This window comes from Symphalangus syndactylus, chromosome 17 (assembly GCF_028878055.3).
Source record: "Symphalangus syndactylus isolate Jambi chromosome 17, NHGRI_mSymSyn1-v2.1_pri, whole genome shotgun sequence".
NCBI lineage: Eukaryota > Metazoa > Chordata > Mammalia > Primates > Hylobatidae > Symphalangus > Symphalangus syndactylus.
The window spans coordinates 24,421,088-24,439,375 of NC_072439.2; the positions used below are offsets into that span (position 1 = coordinate 24,421,088).

At 43.2% G+C, this 18,288-nt stretch overlaps 1 protein-coding gene and 1 long non-coding RNA gene across 5 annotated transcripts in view; one reads left to right on the plus strand and one right to left on the minus strand.

Annotated features, from left to right (window-relative positions):
* ZNF793 (zinc finger protein 793) overlaps positions 1-7,891 on the minus strand; it is a 31,514-nt gene extending 23,623 nt beyond the window's left edge. Inside the window, exons 1-2 of one of the 4 annotated variants that reach the window (XM_063621315.1) lie at positions 7,832-7,891; positions 6,386-6,524 (exon numbers count right to left, since the gene is read on the minus strand). The gene's annotated coding sequence lies outside the window, so the exon portion shown is untranslated. Of the gene's footprint in view, positions 1-6,385; positions 6,525-7,147; positions 7,431-7,489; positions 7,685-7,831 lie in introns of those variants that run through there. The other 3 variants (XM_063621314.1, XM_063621312.1, XM_063621316.1) reach the window with 3 other exon arrangements.
* Positions 7,892-8,000: 109 nt separating this feature from the next.
* On the plus strand, positions 8,001-18,288 carry LOC129466343 (uncharacterized). The gene is made up of 3 exons (XR_008652124.2): positions 8,001-8,216; positions 8,770-8,964; positions 17,862-18,288. It is a non-coding gene; the product is annotated as an uncharacterized lncRNA (long non-coding RNA).

Here is an 18,288-nt window from a genome sequence, read left to right on the forward strand (position 1 = left end):
TGAACTTACACTTTTCAGGATAAATTTGTTCTCAATCATAATGCATTACTTAACATATTGCTAATTTTGCATGTACATTCATAAGAAGGTTGGGCTATGGTTTTCTTTTGAAATGCCACCTTTTCCAGTTTTTGGAATCAATGCAACAATGTTGGCTTTATATATATAAAAAAAAGGGTGGCAATGGTTATTCCTTTATAAATCCCCTGGAAGAGTCTATCTATCTGTCTGTCTGTCTATCTATCAATCTACCTATCTACTGGACACAGGGTCTCACTCTGTCACCCAGGCTAGAGTGCAGTGGCACAATCATGGCTCACTGCAGCCTTAACCTACCAGACTCAAGTGACCCTCCCACCTCAGCCTCCCAAGTAGCTGAAACTATAGGTGTACAACACCACGCCCAGATAATTTTTGTATTTTTTGCAGAGATGGGGTTTTCCCATATTGCCCAGGTGGGTGTTGAACTAAAGAATAGTGTGTTACTTGGAAGTCACTTTAAGGCTCAATAAAAAATCAACAATTGACCTATCTAACCTGATAGTTGAGGTGGTGGACAGAACTTTTTCAAGTATTTTAATCTTTCACAGCTATTGATCTTTCCATTTTCTCTTCTTCAGTTTTATATATATATTCCGAGAAAATCATGCTTTGCATGCCAGCTTTGAAATCTATTAATGTAAAGTGTTACAAAAACATTTCTTAATAATATGGTTATTCCCCTTTTTACATTCCTAATTTGTATATCTGTTCATTTCCTCCTGACTTGATAAGGTTTGCTAATGGTTTGTCTATATTTTTGATTTTTATTAAAATCAGCTTTATCAGTTTTACCTTTTTTCTTTTTTAGCTCGTTAATTTTTCTTTTTATATTAATTCCTTCCACTTCTCATATATATTTTCTAACTTCCTTGACTGAATGTTTCATCAAGACAGAAAATTAAAAACTACAGAAAATCAATCACAGTTGGGTATAACTCAATTGAAGGCATCATACCATATTCGCTCATCTAATCTTTTCCATCTTCATTAAAAAATACATAATATTATTCACTGTCACAGAATAAACAAAATTAAGAGTTAGGTTTTACAGTACATATAGATCATGTCATGTGGTTTTGACAGTTTTACCATGTTTCTGGAAGTTTCTTTCTTTGTCTTCTTAGTTGCCAATACCTCATTCTGAGAACACTGCAGAAATCTGTCTGGCCCAGAGTGGAACCCAGATGTTTCCTGTCTGTGTGGATACATCACTTTGTCACATGATGTGACAACTGTTTCTCTGTAACTAGTCAATCTCCCAAGATGTTTTCTTTGTGATTCTCTGTGTAAGTTTCTAATGTGCACCTCCTATTTTATACGCGAATAGGACTTTTGTGCTGATAACCTCCAGATGAAGAAAAGGGAAAGCTTCTACAATAAATATGGAAGGAAGAACACAATTGGAAAATCACCATTTGGTAACCATAATTAGAAGTAATTGGCTCACGTAAGCATCATTAGTGGATACTAACTAGTGGATGAAAGTTTGAGGTTAATTACATGATCTCAAAATATCTCTCTACAACAAACTTAGTAATAATATAACTTTATAGTGGAGAGACCTGGTGGGCATAGCCTTGATCAAGTGATCAAAGCTAACATCACCATTAATGTGACAAACCAACACTGTGTACCTTCTGGTATGGTACATTGAGAAGGACACATGATCACTTCTGTAGTATTCCTGTCCAAGATATACAACATGACTCTAATCATGAGGAAAAATCAGAAAAATTCAAATTATAAAAATAACTGGCCTGAACTCCTCATACATGTCAAGGTTAAAAGAGGTAAAAAAAAAATGACCGAGAACATACTCCAAATTAAAGAAGTCTAAAGAGATATGACAACTAAATGCAACATGTAACACTGGATTAGAATCCTGGACCATTAAAAAGAATTAACATAAATGATATTATTGAAACAAGTGGAGAAATCTAAATAAAGTCTATGCATTAGATAATAATATTTCAATGTTAACTTCCCTGCTTTCGATTATTATATTGTGGTTAGTTAATTATTGTGATCACATACAAAATGTGTATTACCTAGGAAATACACATTAGGAGTAAAGGGTCATCATGTTCACAACCTACACAGAGAGAGAGAGAAAAAGAAAATCTCTACACACACAGCAAAATCTTAACAATTACAGAACGGGGTGAAGGGTATGACAGGAATTTCTGTATTATTATTATTATTGTTAGTATTATTATTATTTTGAAACGGAGTCTTGCTCTGTCGCCAGGCTGGAGTGTAGTGGCACGATCTCGGTTCACTGCAACCTCTGACTCCCTGGTTCAAGTGATTCTCCTGCTTCAGCCTCCCGAGTAGCTGGGACTACAGGCACGCGCCACCACCCCTGGCTAATTTTTGTATTTTTAGTAGAGACGGGGTTTCATCATGTTGGCCAGGATGGTCTCAATCTCTTGACCTCATGATCCACCCTCCTCGGCCTCCCAAAGTGCTGGGATCACAGGCATGAGCCACCGCACCGGGACTATTCTTGTAACTTTTCTAAATCTGAAATTATTTAAAATCAAAACCAAAACAAAACAATCTCTTATGTGTGTGGAAAGGTGAGCAAGATGGGAAGATTAAAGAAGGGGTTAGCTGCTTTCCCATATTGTCAGGTTGTATGTGAGGGACAGAGGCTTCTCTGCCTGGGAGTGAATCTACCAGCAGCTTCCAGAATCCCTAAGGCAGACTCCTCGTAGAACACCCTGCGTTTGTTGAGTCACCACTATGTCTTGGCCCTCAAGCAGCCAGCCTCTAGAGGGGCTCTTTTTCAAGCTACCTCATTCAGGTCTCTGTAGTCAATGGTCAGTCCCTAAAGACTAAGAGATTTTGACCAACGGACTGAAAATCCCCCTCCAAACTACCTATTGATAAGAGTCCTTAACCTTTAGCTTCATTAATGGGACCCTACTAGAAACCCACTTTAAAACCTCAGGGTCTAGTTCACTGTGTATGTTTTTGGCTTCCAGGGAGAATAATAGAAAAGAGGCAATCTCAGACGGCCAAGCCAGAACTTCAGATTAGAATTTCTTTTTTATTTTTTTGAGACAGAGTCTTGTTCTGTTGCTCAGGCTAGAGTGCAGTGGTGCAATCTCAGCTCACTGCAACCTCCGCCTCCCAGGTGCAAATGATTCTCCTGCCTCAGCCTCCTGAGTAGCTGGGATTACACGCGCTTGTCACCATGCCCGGCTGATTTTTGTATTTTTAGTAGAGATGGGTTTTCACTGTGTTGGCCAGGCTGGTCTCAAGCTCCTGATCCTCCCACCTCAGCCTCGAAAAGTGCTGGGATTACAGGCATGAGCCACCACGCCCAGCCTTCAGCTTAGAATGTTGTCCTGGTATTCATGTGGTTTGAGAATTTCAAACAAAATTACCTCATGGTATGAATGCCTTGGCTTCACATTTATATGATTCAAATGGAGTCCTATCAAATTCAGTGAATATGAGTCAATCAAGTGGATTCATAGGGGATATATATAATTCAATTCAAATTCAAAAGCAGGCAAAAGTAATCCACTATATTAAACCCTAGTTACCCCTAGGGTGGCAGTAGGTATTGACCAGTAAGGACACCTTCCAGGTGTTAGAAGTGATGAATATCTTGATCTAGGCTGTGGTTACAGGACTCTATAATATAAAAATTCACTGGGCTGCACCTTAAAGATAAGCCCACTTCACTACATGTGTATTATGCCTCAATTTTTTTAAAGAATTTTTTGGCCGGGCAAGGTCTGTAATCCCAGCACTTTGGGAGGCTGAGGTGGGCAGATCACAAGGTCAGGAGATCAAGACCATCCTGGCTAACACAGTGAAACCCCGTCTCTACTAAAAATACAAAAAATTAGCTGGGCGTGGTCACGGGCACCTGTAATCCCAGCTACTCGGGAAGCTGAGGCAGGAGACTGGTGTGAACCCGGGAGGCGGAGGTTGCAGTAAGCCGAGATCATGCCACTGCACTCCAGCCTGGGCAATAGAGTGAGACTTTGTCTCAAAAAAAAAAAAAAAAAAAAAAAATTTTTTTTTTTTTTTGAAACAGGGTCTCACTCTGTCACCCAGGCTAGGGTGCAGTGACACGATCATAGCTCACTGCAACCTTGAACTCCTGGGCTCAAAGAATCCTCTCACTTCAGCCTCTCCAGTAGCTAGGATCACAGGTGTGAGCCACCACACCCAGCTAATTTTTTTTTTTGAGACGGTGTTTTACTCTTGTTGCCCAGGCTGGAGTACAGTGGTGCAATCTCGGCTCATTGTAACCTCTGCCTCCTGGGTTTAACTAATTCTCCTGCCTCAGCCTCCCAAGTAGCTGGGATTACAGGCATCTGCCACCAAGCCCAGCTAATTTTTTTTTTTTTTGTATTTTTAGTAGAGACGGAGTTTCACCATGTTGGCCAGGCTGGTCTTGAACTCCTGACCTCAGGTGATCCACCCACCTCGGCCTCCCAAAGTGCTGGGATTACAGGCATGAGCCAACATGCCCAGACTACCCAGCTAATTTTTAAATTTTTTGTAATGATGGAGTTTTGCTATGTTGTGCAGGCTGGTCTCAAGCTCCTGGCCTCAAACAATCCTCCTATCCTAGCCTTCCAAAGCACTGAGATTACAGGTGTAAGCCACTGTGCCTGGCCAAACAAGGAATATTTAATGACCTGGAAAAATATCTGTTATATAAATGAAATTATCTCGATTCAAACTTAGAAATTGTGTTCAAACACAGCCACATCTTGCCTCTCCCCATGGTGCTCCTCTCCTCAATGAATATCCCATTAAATTAGAGATCAAAAACAGACTAAACTAATCAGTAAGGTTAGAAGCTAGGGAACCTCTGGCAGAGTAGTGACTGGGAGGGGCATCATGACGGCATGGTGCTAGAATGTTGTTTTCTGATATGACTGCATTACCCAGGGGTATTTCTTTGTGACAATTCATTGAGCTGCATATTTATATACATTATTGCATATATCTTATATCACAATAAAAAGTTTATGTAAAATTTTTTTTTTAATTATTTGCTCTGAAACCTGGCACTGAGCACAGTATAGGTGGTAAAGGGAATCAACGTGGAGAAAAAAATGCCCAAACTCCTTACCCTGGTTTATTACTTCACCCATGCTAAGCAGCTGTCTGTCTTTGATTCTGTGCAAGTGAAAAATAGGGACTATCTGCTTTTAAAACTAAAACATGACCTTTGTGGGTTCTGAAAGATGTTACCTGCCTTAGCATCCAGCTGCCTTTATTTCTTAAGATGCTACAGGCATTGTGCTTTGTCTGAAGGTTACATAAAGATCAAATGTAATAATTTTTTAAAGTTAAAATATTGTTTTGACATTGCACTTTTTCATTAGAGTAATGGTCAAAATCTTATTTTCTAACTCAGAAACAGAAAGTCAAATACTGCATGTTCTCACTTATAAGATAATAATGTGCATACATGGACATAGAAAGCAGAATAATAAACACAGGTGACTCTGAATGGAGGCAGGGTAGGAAGCAGGTAAGGGATGAGAAATTACCAGATTGGTACAATGTACATTATTCAAGTGATAGTTACACTAAAAGCCCAGGCTTCCCCAATATGAAATATATCCATGTAACAAAACTGCACTTATATCCCCTAAATTATTTTTTTAAATCTTATTTCCATTTTATTTGCAATCCCATCTCAGCCATTTTAATAACTATTAGTTCAATTTCAATGTCAGTGAAGAACAGTTTCTAAAAGTAGCTTTACATTTTGTTTTGTGGTGGTTGTGGCTTTATCTGTCTTGAATTTTTTTCTGCCAGGACTTTATAAGGAATTGATTAGTGGAGGTTAAACGTGGCTATGCCTAAAATATATAGGACAAGGCAAAAAGGCTCTCAGAATACAATAAATTCCAAATCTAGTTTTTCTTCTTTTGATAATTTATTTTTAAGTTGAGCCTAGATAAACATATTCCTAAACACTCTCAGTTTGCTCTTTCAGCCAAATCTTTTACATTATCATTTTATTTTATTTTGTTTATTTATATTTATTTATTTATTTTGAGACAGAGTCTCATTCTGTCACCCAGGCTGGAGTGCAGTGGTACAATCTCGTTTCACTGCAATCTCCACCTGTGGGGTTCAAACGATTCTCCTGCCTCAGCCTCCAGAGTAGCTGGGACCTCAGGCGCCCACCACCACACCCAGATAATTTTCGTGTTTTTAGTAGAGGCAGGGTTTCACCATGTTGACCAGGCTAGTAACTCCTGACTTCAAATGATCCACCCACCTCAGCCTCCCAAAGTGCTGGGATTACAGGCATGAACCACTGCACACAGCCTACATTATCATTTTAGATACTTACTCAGTAAATTTGTTTTCTAACCACGGGCAAGGTCACATCCATCCCTGCAGTCACGGAGTCAGAATGGATTTCTAGAAACCCGGCTCACTCTTGGGATGCTGTCACAGATGCGTATGTCATTACTTTTGCCAGAAAGAACCTTAAAGGAAACATTAGGAAAAAATATGCATTAGATCCCTAACAAGAACAATAGAAGCCACGTCTTTAGTAACATGTTACTTTAGATAAGTTTAGCACGCGATCCTTTCAAATTATTTTCATTATTGTGGAGAACAATAAAAAGGGTGTGAGTTCAAAAAAGTGTTTTGAGATGGGCCTTGGTGGAGAGGAACTGCCTGCTATTCAGCTAGGGAGTGTCACGTGAGTGAAATGTGTTCCCATTATACAGGCTTGCAGCCTCAAATCTGTGATTTTCCCATCCCCAATCTCCACATTTCAGGACCCTCAACACCAACCCCTATAAGTCTCCTAATCAGACACACATAGTGCCCCCAATCACCGGCCTCCAATCTCCAACCCTCAGAGGTTTTCATAGTCACTGATATTCCCTATGTTCAAATCTGACCAGGAGAGACTACTGGTCAGTAACTACAAAGAACACTGATCCGATCTGATTGCCAGTGAAATTACACAGCCCTCAATCATGAACCCACACTGATCACCAATGATACCCCAATGACTGAGGATCAATTGTTGACTCTCACAGTCCCACCCCCCACCCAAAAGTGACAGTCCGAATCACTGAGCCTCACTGAGGCGTACCTTTAAGATAAGCACACTTGACTCTATTCTCCATTCCCTGATCTACAAAAGTCCAATCGTTAATACTCTCCGATCCTCCACCGATGATATGAAGTAAGTCTCCATCACCGATGGCCCAAAAGATTTCTCCAAACATTCATCACCACTGACCCCCCTCACAACTGAACCCCAAAGTTTCCACAATCACCAATTCCAGTACCCAAACTATTACTGCCCACAGAACTTAGAATCTCCGATCACTGATCCTCTCGGGCTCCGATCATTAACCTTAAAGCTCTCTAAACCAGTGGTGTCTGAAAAATCCCAATTGACCCCAGACCCATGAAGACCACTATAACTGACCCCATGCATCCTGAAAATCAAGACATTTCACAGAACTCGCATTTATTGATTCCCACACACTCCCAATCCATCTTCTTCACAGACCGTGTGACTGACTCCCGCAAACCTCTGCCCGCCACCACTGAGGCCCCGCTAGGCTCAGACACCCAATCTCTTAACCCTTCATTCCCCTTGTCATTGACCCTCACGGGCACCCATAACTGACCCAGTCGGCCACCGTAGCCGGCAGCTCACTATCCTCCACTTGTACCCAGGTTTGACCGTTTCTCAAACCGACGCTTCCCATTTATGCTGCATCCAGGCCCTGAATCTGAAATTGATCGTCCTGCCACGCCGCCTCACCGCGGTATAAGGTCGTCCCATCCTGAATGGCCGGTGCGCAGACTCAATTGCGACTTTCAGGCTGTCAGCCGCCACCCGGCAACCTTCCAGAGAACAGGATTCTGGGTTTCTCAAAGTTGTAATTGGAGGTATGATGGCGACGCCCACTTGACTCCTACGGGGGGCGGCCATGTTTAAAACTGTGCCGTAAAATGGATGATTAAGCCCTTTGCTAGACCAAAAAATAAGACTATTTTTAGGACAAGCAGAAGCAAGTGTCCCTGGATCCCTAAACAAAGATGTCGTCTGTGCTCTTACCTCAGCATCTCAGATGCCAAAACCTCCTGTGGCCAACATGGCGGCGCCCAGACATCAAAGCTGCGCTTTCTTTGTCTCCAGCAGCCTGGTAAGATGGCCGCGTACATTTTTACCGCTTCTTATGCGCAATAGGTGCAGCCTCTCCTAGGAGGAGCTCCCCTATGGCAATGTGAAACTTTTTCTGAGCCAGCTCTAGGAGTTAGAGAGCAGCGAACAGACTCACTCTTCTCTTAGGGAGATAGAGACAGTATAAGGAGGGGGCGTGACTCACGGAAAGGGCGGAGCCGCAAGGAAAGGGCGGGGCTGCCGCAGCGGGAAGAGATCTGAGTTCTTAGCGCATAATGGAAAGGAAATATTGAAAGCAAGGTTTTTACCTAAGGAGGCTTGCCGGAGAAGCCTACCTGAGGGAAGAATATTAGTGCAAGCAGTTTATTTGGTAGGTGGGGGATGGAGAAGTGACACGGGAGCGATGGGAACGAATATACAGTGCATAGGTGAGCAGATTAGCTCTGTGATCAATGAAGGCTCAGTCAGCTTGGGACCTCTGGGGAATTGTGTAGAAACCACTTCCAAGTTGTCACAACCACCAGGCTGATGAAGCTGACATATGTCTACACCATCTCTCTTCCTCATTGTTTTAGGGCCACTCCAGAGGTGTTAAAGCTCCAGCACTTCCAGCCTGCCTCGTGGGAAGGTCTTAGGCTGAGTCTGTAGGTGCCTGCAGTAAGAAGCCAGCGGTCTGCATATGATTGCTCAAGGGTGGTGGCTGGGTACCAACAGCATTCACTACAGGCCTGCCTTGAATACCATCTAACGCAGTGCCCCGCATATCACAGGTATTGGAACATCTCTAGAAAAGATTGCCTTGTCTTATGAAAATGGCTTTTTAAAAAAATCCTAATTCCAACTGGTCATCCTAGCAACTGATAACAATAACTGACTTCCAAAATGTTTCCCAGTGATTCCTACCTCCTACTATTCACACTCTTATGTAGTTCCCTCCCACATTGTACCAGGGTTGGACTGTGAGACTAATACAATACAGTAGAATTGACAGATGTCACTGCTGAGATTAAATATAATAAAAGGCACCTTGAACTTCTATCTTAAAGGCTGCTGCCCCCGCTTTGAGAGAAGTTAGTTGCCATGTCATGAGGGTACCGAGACAGCCTATGGAGAGGCCCATGTAGCAAGGAACTAACCCCTCCACCCAATAGCCTGGGAGGAGCTGGGGCCTTCCTATAACCAAGTGGATCACCCTTGGAAGCACATCTCCCAGCCCCAGTCAAACCTTGAGATGACAGCAGCCCCTGCCAATAGTTTGACTGCAACTGCATGAGAGACTCAGTCACAAGCACTCAGCTATAGCAGCTCCTATATTCCTGACCCTCAGAAAGTATGTGAGATACTAAATGTTTGTTGTTTTAAGCTTCTGAGTTTAGAGTAATTTGCTATGCATCAATAGATAACTTCAATGCTGTGTTAAAATGCTACAATTGACATTTCTTCTTTTTTTTTTTTTTTTTTTTTTTTTGAGACAGTTTCGCTCTTGTTGCCTAGGCTGGAGTGCACTGGTGCAATCTCGGCTCACCGCAACCTCTGCCTCCCGGGTTCAAGCGATTCTCCTGCCTCAGCCTCCTGAATAGCTGGGATTACAGGCATGAGCCACCATGCCAGGCTAATTTTGTATTTTTAGTAGAGACGGGGTTTCTCCATGTTGGTCAGCCTGGTCTTGAACTCCCGACCTCAGGTGATCCGCCCGCCTCGGCCTCCCAAAGTGCTGGGATTACAGGTTTGAGCCACCGAGCCCAACCCCATTTCTGAATTCTTTAAATAAAGTTCCTAAACTTATGAGATTATTCTGTCAGAGGAGATTATTACCAGTTTCCTCTTCTTCCTTGTGATGGAAAAATTAAAGGCCTATGGCTCTGCTAGACTTTTAAAATTTAACAAAGAGGTCAAGGGTCCTTGCTTCATTTGATTTAATGTAAGTGGTTTATATGACAACACTTTGAAGTGATTATAGTAATTAATTTAAAATCACCATTTAGGCTGGGCATGGTGGCTCACACCTGTAATTCCAAGGTGGGCAGATCACCTGAGGTCAGGAGTTGAAGACCAACCCAGCCAACATGTTGGAACCCCATCTCTACTAAAAATACAAAAATTAGCTGGGCATGATGGACGCCTGTAATCCCAGCTGCTCGGGAGGCTGAGGGAGGAGAATCACTTGAACCTAGGTGGGGGTCGCAGTGAGCTGAGATCGTGCCATTGCACTCCAGCCTGGGTGAGACTCTGTCTCCAAAAAAACAAAAATAATAATATTAAAGTAAAATGAGTATTTATAGAGTGCCTATTAAATGCCTGATTGATCATTGGCCTGCTCACTTCAAGGGCTGTTCTCATTCTAGGATTGGACCAATAAAGCAGCCATAAATGGTAAAATGTCACTCATGAAGGCTGAGGGAAAGAGAGCCTTTGAGGGTCTTTTGCTGGGCATTAAATGTTCTGCCTCAAAAACTATACGTCATTTCCACTCACTACTCATTGAGACGTCACATGGCCACCCAGGCATGTGATAGCAGAAATATAATCCTACCATAAGCCTGGGATGGGGAGAGCTGGAGATATTTTGGAATAACATTAAAGACTGCTACAAACGTTGTAAGGATAGTGTTATCATCACACTTCAAAAGAAACTGCAACACGGGGGTGAGGTGACCTGTCCGTAATCGCTTGGTGAGTAAATAAAGCAACAAGGATTCAGAGCTGGGTGTTTCTGTGTTATTCAAAAGTAAAGGATCATTAGCATCATTATTAAATTTTACCCAAAATTTATTAGAACCTAAATATATCTCAGGGACTGAATTGGGAAAAAGAAGACGTGAGTACTCCAGTAAAAATAGAGGCTACTCAAGGAGCTGACCTCTGATTGGGGAAGGAGTACACATGGAAAGAGGAAACAGGTAAAAGAAGAGTACACACTTTAGGACTCCACTCATGAGAAACTCAAGAACAGGCAAAACAAATCTATTGAGTTATAAATCAGAAAGCAGTTGACTCCAGGGACTATTTTTTTTTTTTTTTTTCTGAGACTCTCGCTCTGTCTCCCAGGCTGGAGTGCAGTGGTGAGATCTCCATCTCGGCCCACTGCAACCTCCACCTGCCAGGTTCAAGCGGCGATTCTCGTGCCTCAGCCTCCCAAGTAGCCGGGATTACAGGCATGTGCCATCACGCCCGGCTAATTTTTGTATTTTTAGTAGAGTTTCACCATATTAGCCAGGCTGGTCTTGAACTCCTGACCTCAAGCGATCCGCACGCCTCAGCCTCCCAAAGTGCTGGGATTACAGGCGTAAGCCACTGCGCCTGGCTGGGGCTATGACTTTGAAGATAATTTAGGGGGTGAGGAAAATGTTCTATGTCTTGTTTTAGGTGGTAGTTTCATCGGCCTATGTAATTGTCAAGACTCATCAAAGTGAACACTTATTTGTGTTACTATATGTAAATTATACCTTCATTTTTAAAAGAAAAAGCATACTATTCAGAGTATTGGGTAATGATGTGGGCCAGGGAACAGAAGGAGTGAGAAAAGAAATAACAGAACTTTATCACAGTCTGCAGAAAGATAGGACCCTGCCGAGGTCATCATCAGCACTTATGGCCTATGACAGTGCGATTCCTCTAGGCAGAGGAATTCAAGAAAGGAGCCTCTAGGCAGACTTAGCTCCAAGGATCTGGGCTAACCCAACCTGCAGTGACCATCAGCTCTCACCTGTTCCAGTGAGCTTATGCCTATAGGTCCAGGCCCTGAACTAAATGTGGTGGCTCTGGACACTGTCATCATTTAAAAGGATACGGGGCCCCAAATTTGGCCTAAAAGGAGGCACAGCGCTTCCTTGCTCTTGAGCAGAAAGGACCTTACCTGGGCCTGAGTGTTTTTTGTTTGTTGCGGTGGAAAGAAAGATAGATCAGACTGTCACTGTGTTTATGTAGAAAAAGGAAGACATAAGAAACTTCATTTTGATCTGTACTAAGAGAAATTCTTCTGCCTTGAGATGCTGTTAATCCGTAACCCTAACCCCAACCCTGTGCTTGTAGAAACATATGCTGTGTTGACTCAAGGTTTAATGGATTTAGGGCTGTGCAGGATGTGCTTTGTGAAAAATGTGTTTGCAGGCAGTATGTTTGGTAAAAGTTATTGCCATTCTCCAGTCTCGAGTACCCAGGGACACAATGCACTGCGGAAGGCCGCAGGGACGGACCTCTGCCCAAGAAAGCCTGGGTATTGTCCAAGGTTTCTACCCACTGAGACAGTCTGAGATGTGGCCTTGTGGTAAGGGAAAGACCTGACCGTCCCCCAGCCCGACACACGTAAAGGGTCTGTACTGAGGAGGATTAGTGAAAGAGGAAGGCTTCTTTGCAGTTGAGATAAGAGGCATCTGTCTCCTGCCCGTCCCTGGGAATGGAATGTCTCGGTGTAAAACCTGATCGTATATTCTATTTACCGAGATAGGAGAAAACCGCCTTATGGCTGGTGAGACGTGCTGGCGGCAATACTGCTCTTTACTGCACCGAGATGTTCGTGTAAAGTTAAACATAAATCTGGCCTACGTGCACATCGAGGCACAGCACCTTTCCTTAAACTTATTTATGACACAGAGTCCTTTGCTCACATGTTTTCCTGCTGACCCTCTCCCCACCATTACCCTATAGTCCTGCCACATGCCCCTCTCCGAGATGGTCAAGATAGTGATCAATAAATACTGAAGGAACTCAGAGACCGGGGCTAGCGCGGGTCCTCTGTATGCGGAGCGCCGGTCCCCTGGGCCCACTTTTCTTCCTCTATACTTTGTCTCTGTGTCTTATTTCTTTTCTCAGTTTCTCGTCTCCACCTTGTGAGAAATACCAGCCTGGCCGACATGGTGAAATCCTGTCTCTACTAAAAATACAAAATACAGGTGTGGAGGGGCAGGCCCCCTTCAGTTTGTTGCTGGTTTTTTTTTAATTTTTTTTATTTTTTGGTGTTTTGTCTGGTTTAGTTTGGCTTTTTGTTTTTGTTTTTTTTTTGAGACAGGATCTTACTCTGTTGCCCAGGCTAGAGTGCAGTGGCACAATCATGGCTCACTGCAGCCTTGAACTCCTGGCCTCAGGTGATCCCCCTGCCTCAGCCTCCCAAGTAGCTGGGACTACTGGCACACACCACCATGCCCAGCTAATTTATTTTTATTTTTATTTTTTTGTAGAGATGGGGTCTTGCCATCTTTCCCAGGCTGTGGCCTGAGTGTCAATAGGGCTGCATCTTGGCATGAGTGTAGGGTGCTCTGGATCTGGGTGGGATGTGACCATCTCCTGGATCAAGGTTGATCGTAGGAGTAGCCTGGGATGAGGAGAGGCCACAGCCCATTCTGTTCTCAGAGTATGTGGAGGCGGGGAGAGCACCGGGGCAATGGGTGAAACAAGTATCAAAGTATAATTTTCAAAAACTTATAATTTTTAACTGTTTTACAGATATTCAAAGATTCATTTCACTTATTAGCAAGGGAATTGGAAATTGATTTCCAAATGAACAGGTATATACATTTTTTTCAATGAGAAATAATAGAATCTTCGAATAAGATTGCAAAGTTAGATATAAAAACTATTTAATATCCCTACAGGGCAATAAAGCCATACCTTTAAGGTTATTTCTTACGCACAGAATCAATTTGTAGCTATACCAGATGAATATATGAAAATGCATCAATTGTCTGCCGGGTGCAGTGGCTCAGGCCTGTAATCCCAGAACTTTGAGGCCGGGCGCGGTGGCTCACGCTTGTAATCCCAGCACTTTGGGAGGCCGAGGCGGGCGGATCACGAGGTCAGGAGATCGAGACCACGGTGAAACCCCGTCTCTATTAAATACAAAAAAATTAGCCGGGCGTGGTGGCAGGCACCTGTAGTCCCAGCTACTCGGAGAGGCTGAGGCAGGAGAATGGCGTGAACCCGGGAGGCGGAGCTTGCAGTGAGCCGAGATTGCGCCACTGCACTCCAGCCTGGGCGACAGAGCGAGACTCCGTCTCGAAAAAAAAAAAAAAAAAAAAAATCCCAGAACTTTGGGAGGCCGAGGCGGGTGGATCACGAGGTCAGGAGATTGAGACCATCCTGGCTAACACGGTGAAACCCCGTCTCTACTAAAAATACAAAAAATTAGCCGGGCATGGTGGTGGGCGCCTGTAGTCCCAGCTACTCAGGAGGCTGAGGCAGGAGAATGGCGTGAACCCAGGAGGTAGAGCTTGCAGTGAGTCCAGATCGCGCCACTGCACTCCAGCCTGGTCGACAGGGTGAGACTCCATCTCAAAAAAAAAAAAAAATGCGTCAATTGTCTGCAAGTTAACATCTATTTTTACACCATCTACATCCTAATAAATAACAGTCAATCAAATAAAAGTTCATTACACCAGAGCAATGAATTCTCAACCTGGGGCAGTTTTAAGCCCCAGGGGACATTTGGCAATGCGTGAAGACAATTTTGGTTCTCACAATGGTGGGGGTAGGATACTACTGGCATCTAGTGGGAAGAGGTCAAGAATGCTTCCAGCCATTCTGTGATGTAGAGAACAGTCCTCTGTAACAAAGGATTATCTGGCCCAAAATGTGAACGGTGCTGAGTGTGGGAAAACCAGTCCCTAGAACAGTTTGTTAGACTGTGCTGTAGTATGACTTTGCAAAGATATATGGGATAACAAAATAATATTTTTTCCTTATTTCCTAGTGTCATGAGTGGTGCAAGGTTAGAGATATCCAGGGGCACACATGCTTGTATGTTGCCACAATGTCAGGCTTTTATTGATGCTAGTTCAATAACAAAAGCCATGAGCTATGTGGAGTTCCCAAGGAGGCATTCTCCTTAGTACTTCCCCTTCACTCCAGAGGCAGAGCCATGGGCACACAGGTTCAAGATACTCCAGAAGTCAGTCAATATTGCAAAGCATATATAATAGTGTACTTTTTTTTTTTTTTTTTGGCGAGGGACAGAGTCTTACTCTGTTGCCCAAACTGAAGTGCAGTGGCATGATCTCAGCTCACCACAACCTCTGCCTCCCGGATTCAAGCGATTCTCCTGCCTCAGCCTCCCGAGTAGCTGGGAGTATAGGCCCATGCCACCATCCCAGCTAATTTTTTTCTAGTTTTAGTAGAGACAGGGTTTCACTATGTTGGCCAGGCTGGTCTCGAACTCCTGACCTCATGATCTGCCTGTCTCAGCCTCCCAAAGTGCTGAGATTACAGGTGTGAGCCACCGCGCCTGGCCAATAGTGTACTTAATATATAAATGTTCTTGGTCAAACATTCTACAACAAAGTAACATTTAATATCAAGAGGAAAAAGAGATAGGAGAAAGGGTTAAGGAACCAGTCCATGGGCAAAGACAAAAGAGGTCCTAGTCTGGACTAGGCATTCCATCAATCCTGCAAGAAAGAGTTTTTGATGTGGCACAGCCTTCCACAGCAAATGCCAAGTTCTTATCATGAGTAACTACAAGATAGTGTCAGTTAAGATGGCCATTTCAAGCTGCTGAAGGCCTAATCTTTTATAGTCACAGAGTCCTGTGGTGAGAACTGATGGTGGAAGAATGTGCTTGTTCATGTCCTTAACTAGTTGGATGCGGTCTTTATTTTTTTTTGTTTATTAAGCAAAACATCTTGTTGGCAAAGTGTTCTATGAAAAATGAAATGGAGTCTTTTTCTAAGATGGAGTTAGGTATGTCAAAGGTGCTCTATACATCTAGTTTTTGATAATTTATTATTATTATTTTTTGAGACGGCATCTCACTCTGTTGTCCAGGCTGGAGTGCAGTGGCGCGATTTCGGCTCACTACAGCCTCTGCCTCCCAGGTTCAAGTGATTCTCCTCCCTCAGCCTCCTGAATAGCTGGGACTACAGGCGCACACCATCATGCCCGGCTAATTTTTGTATTTTTATAGAGACGGGATTTCACCATGTCAGCCAGGCTGGTTTTGAACTCCTGACCTCAGGTGATCCGCCTGCCTTGGCCTCCCAAAGTGGTGAGATTACAGGCATGAGCCAAGGCGCCCAGCCGATAATTTTTCTTAACACCAAATTGGCACACTGCTGATAATTGCTGAATCAGTGTAATTAATACACGATGATCCATTCATATTTTTTCTCTGTTTTTATGTATGTCTGATTTTTTTCTATATTAAAAAGTGAAAAGAAAAAGAAAAAAACAGTAGATTCTAGTCTGTTTGCTTATGGTCAATGCTATCTATAAGTGACCACAATTAAAGATCATATTAGGAAATAATATTTAAGTCTAGACGTTCCTTTTTTAATGATCTGATCTCCATACTTTGCTCATCTCCAATTGTTCTCAATTCTTTTTTTGAGATGGAGTCTCGCTCTGTTGCCCAGGCTGGAGTGCAATGGTGCGATCTAGGCTCACTGCAACCTCCGCCTCTCGGGTTCAAGCGATTCTCCTGCCTCAGCCTCCCGAGTAGCTGGGACTACAGGTTCCTGCCATGATGCCCAGCTAATTTTTGTATTTTTAAGTAGAGATGGGGTTTCACCATATTGGCCAGGGTGGTCTCAAACTCCTGACCTTGTGATCCACCCGCCTCAGCCTCCCAAAGTGCTGGGATTACAGGCGTGGCTACCACGCCCCGCCTGGTTGTTCTCAATTCTAACTACATCTTAAAATCACCCAAAGAGATTTTTAAAATCCCAATTCTTGGGCTCCACCTCCAGAAATTCTGGTTTGATTTTCCTGGGGTAAAGCCCTGTTTTTCTTTTTTTCCTTTTTATATTTCACCAGGTATGGGAAGCTGTGGATTCATAAGCTCAGTAAATTAAGGAATTTCACATTATGAACTCAATTTGCGATGGGCTGGACTGGTGATACCTGGAAGGGGTAAATGAGAATCCACTCTGGAGGCACTTTATGCCTCAGGGAGCATCCACAGATAATTTTTCAGGAACAGTGACCAGCAAGTTGTCACAGATAGCCAGCATGCAAGGGAACAGAACCACATCAATGAGATCAAATAGAAACAACAGATAGTATAAGCAGATTCATCTAAACAGAGTAGTTTTGAACTAGGGACGTTGCTTTGGTTTGGGTTCAAGGCCCTCATTCCACTTCTCTTAGCCCACAATGGTGAGTCTTCAAGAAATATGAATATACATTACAGTTAAAGCTAGCCCTTGTTATCTGCTGGCAGGTAGACACCATTGCACCACTAATTTCCCATAGAACCTACCTCCCCCTCAAAACTCTTTGTAGGAGCTGTAGTAGTTGCCTCTGTTTAATTATGGGGTTTATTTCCCACTGTGTCCTCTATATGTGGTGCTAGATATTGTTTATTTCTTTATTTCTTGTTTTTGTTTTTTTTTTTGGGACAGAGTCTCGCTGTGTCACCCAGGCAGGAGTGCAGTGGCGCGCGATCTCGGCTCACTGCAAGCTCCGCCTCCTGGGTTCATGCCATTCTCCTGCCTCAGCCTTCCAAGTAGCTGGGACTACAGGCATGCCCGCCACCACACCCGGCTAATTTTTTGTATTTTTAGTGGAGACAGGGTTTCACTGAGTTAGCCAGTATGGTCTCAATCTCCTGACCTCGTGATCCGCCCGCCTCAGCCTCCCAAAGTGCTGGGATTACAGGCGTGAGCCACCGTGCCTGGCTGATATTATTTCTAATCAGCACTAATTTCTACCTCTTTTTGTGCTCTTACCTTTGTTTCAGGGGCTGGAAACCTAACAATTTCACTTCCTAGGCTACTTGCTAAAAGTCACCTAAAGACAGTCTGATTACTGCCAAAGATATGCTTTCAAATAAGATTTGGATAAAGAAGGGAGTTAGATGCCTTTTTTCAGCAGTGGAGTGATGTCCAGACCAGTAGATACAGGCATCTGAGTGAACTCATCACCAGCAACAATTTCCTGAAACTTCCTGACCTCCAGACTGCAGCTTCATTAGTGTGAGTTTAAAGCCAACTAGATGCCATTCTTAGATTCCATGCATATGGCCAAAGGTCCAGGAAATAAGAAGAAACAGGGTTGACGAGTTGGTGTTACGGGGCATTTACTTGAATTTTCTATGCTATAATTGTCTCATCTTTAAAATGGTGATAATAATAAAATTGTCAGTTATTAAATAAATTAACACAGTG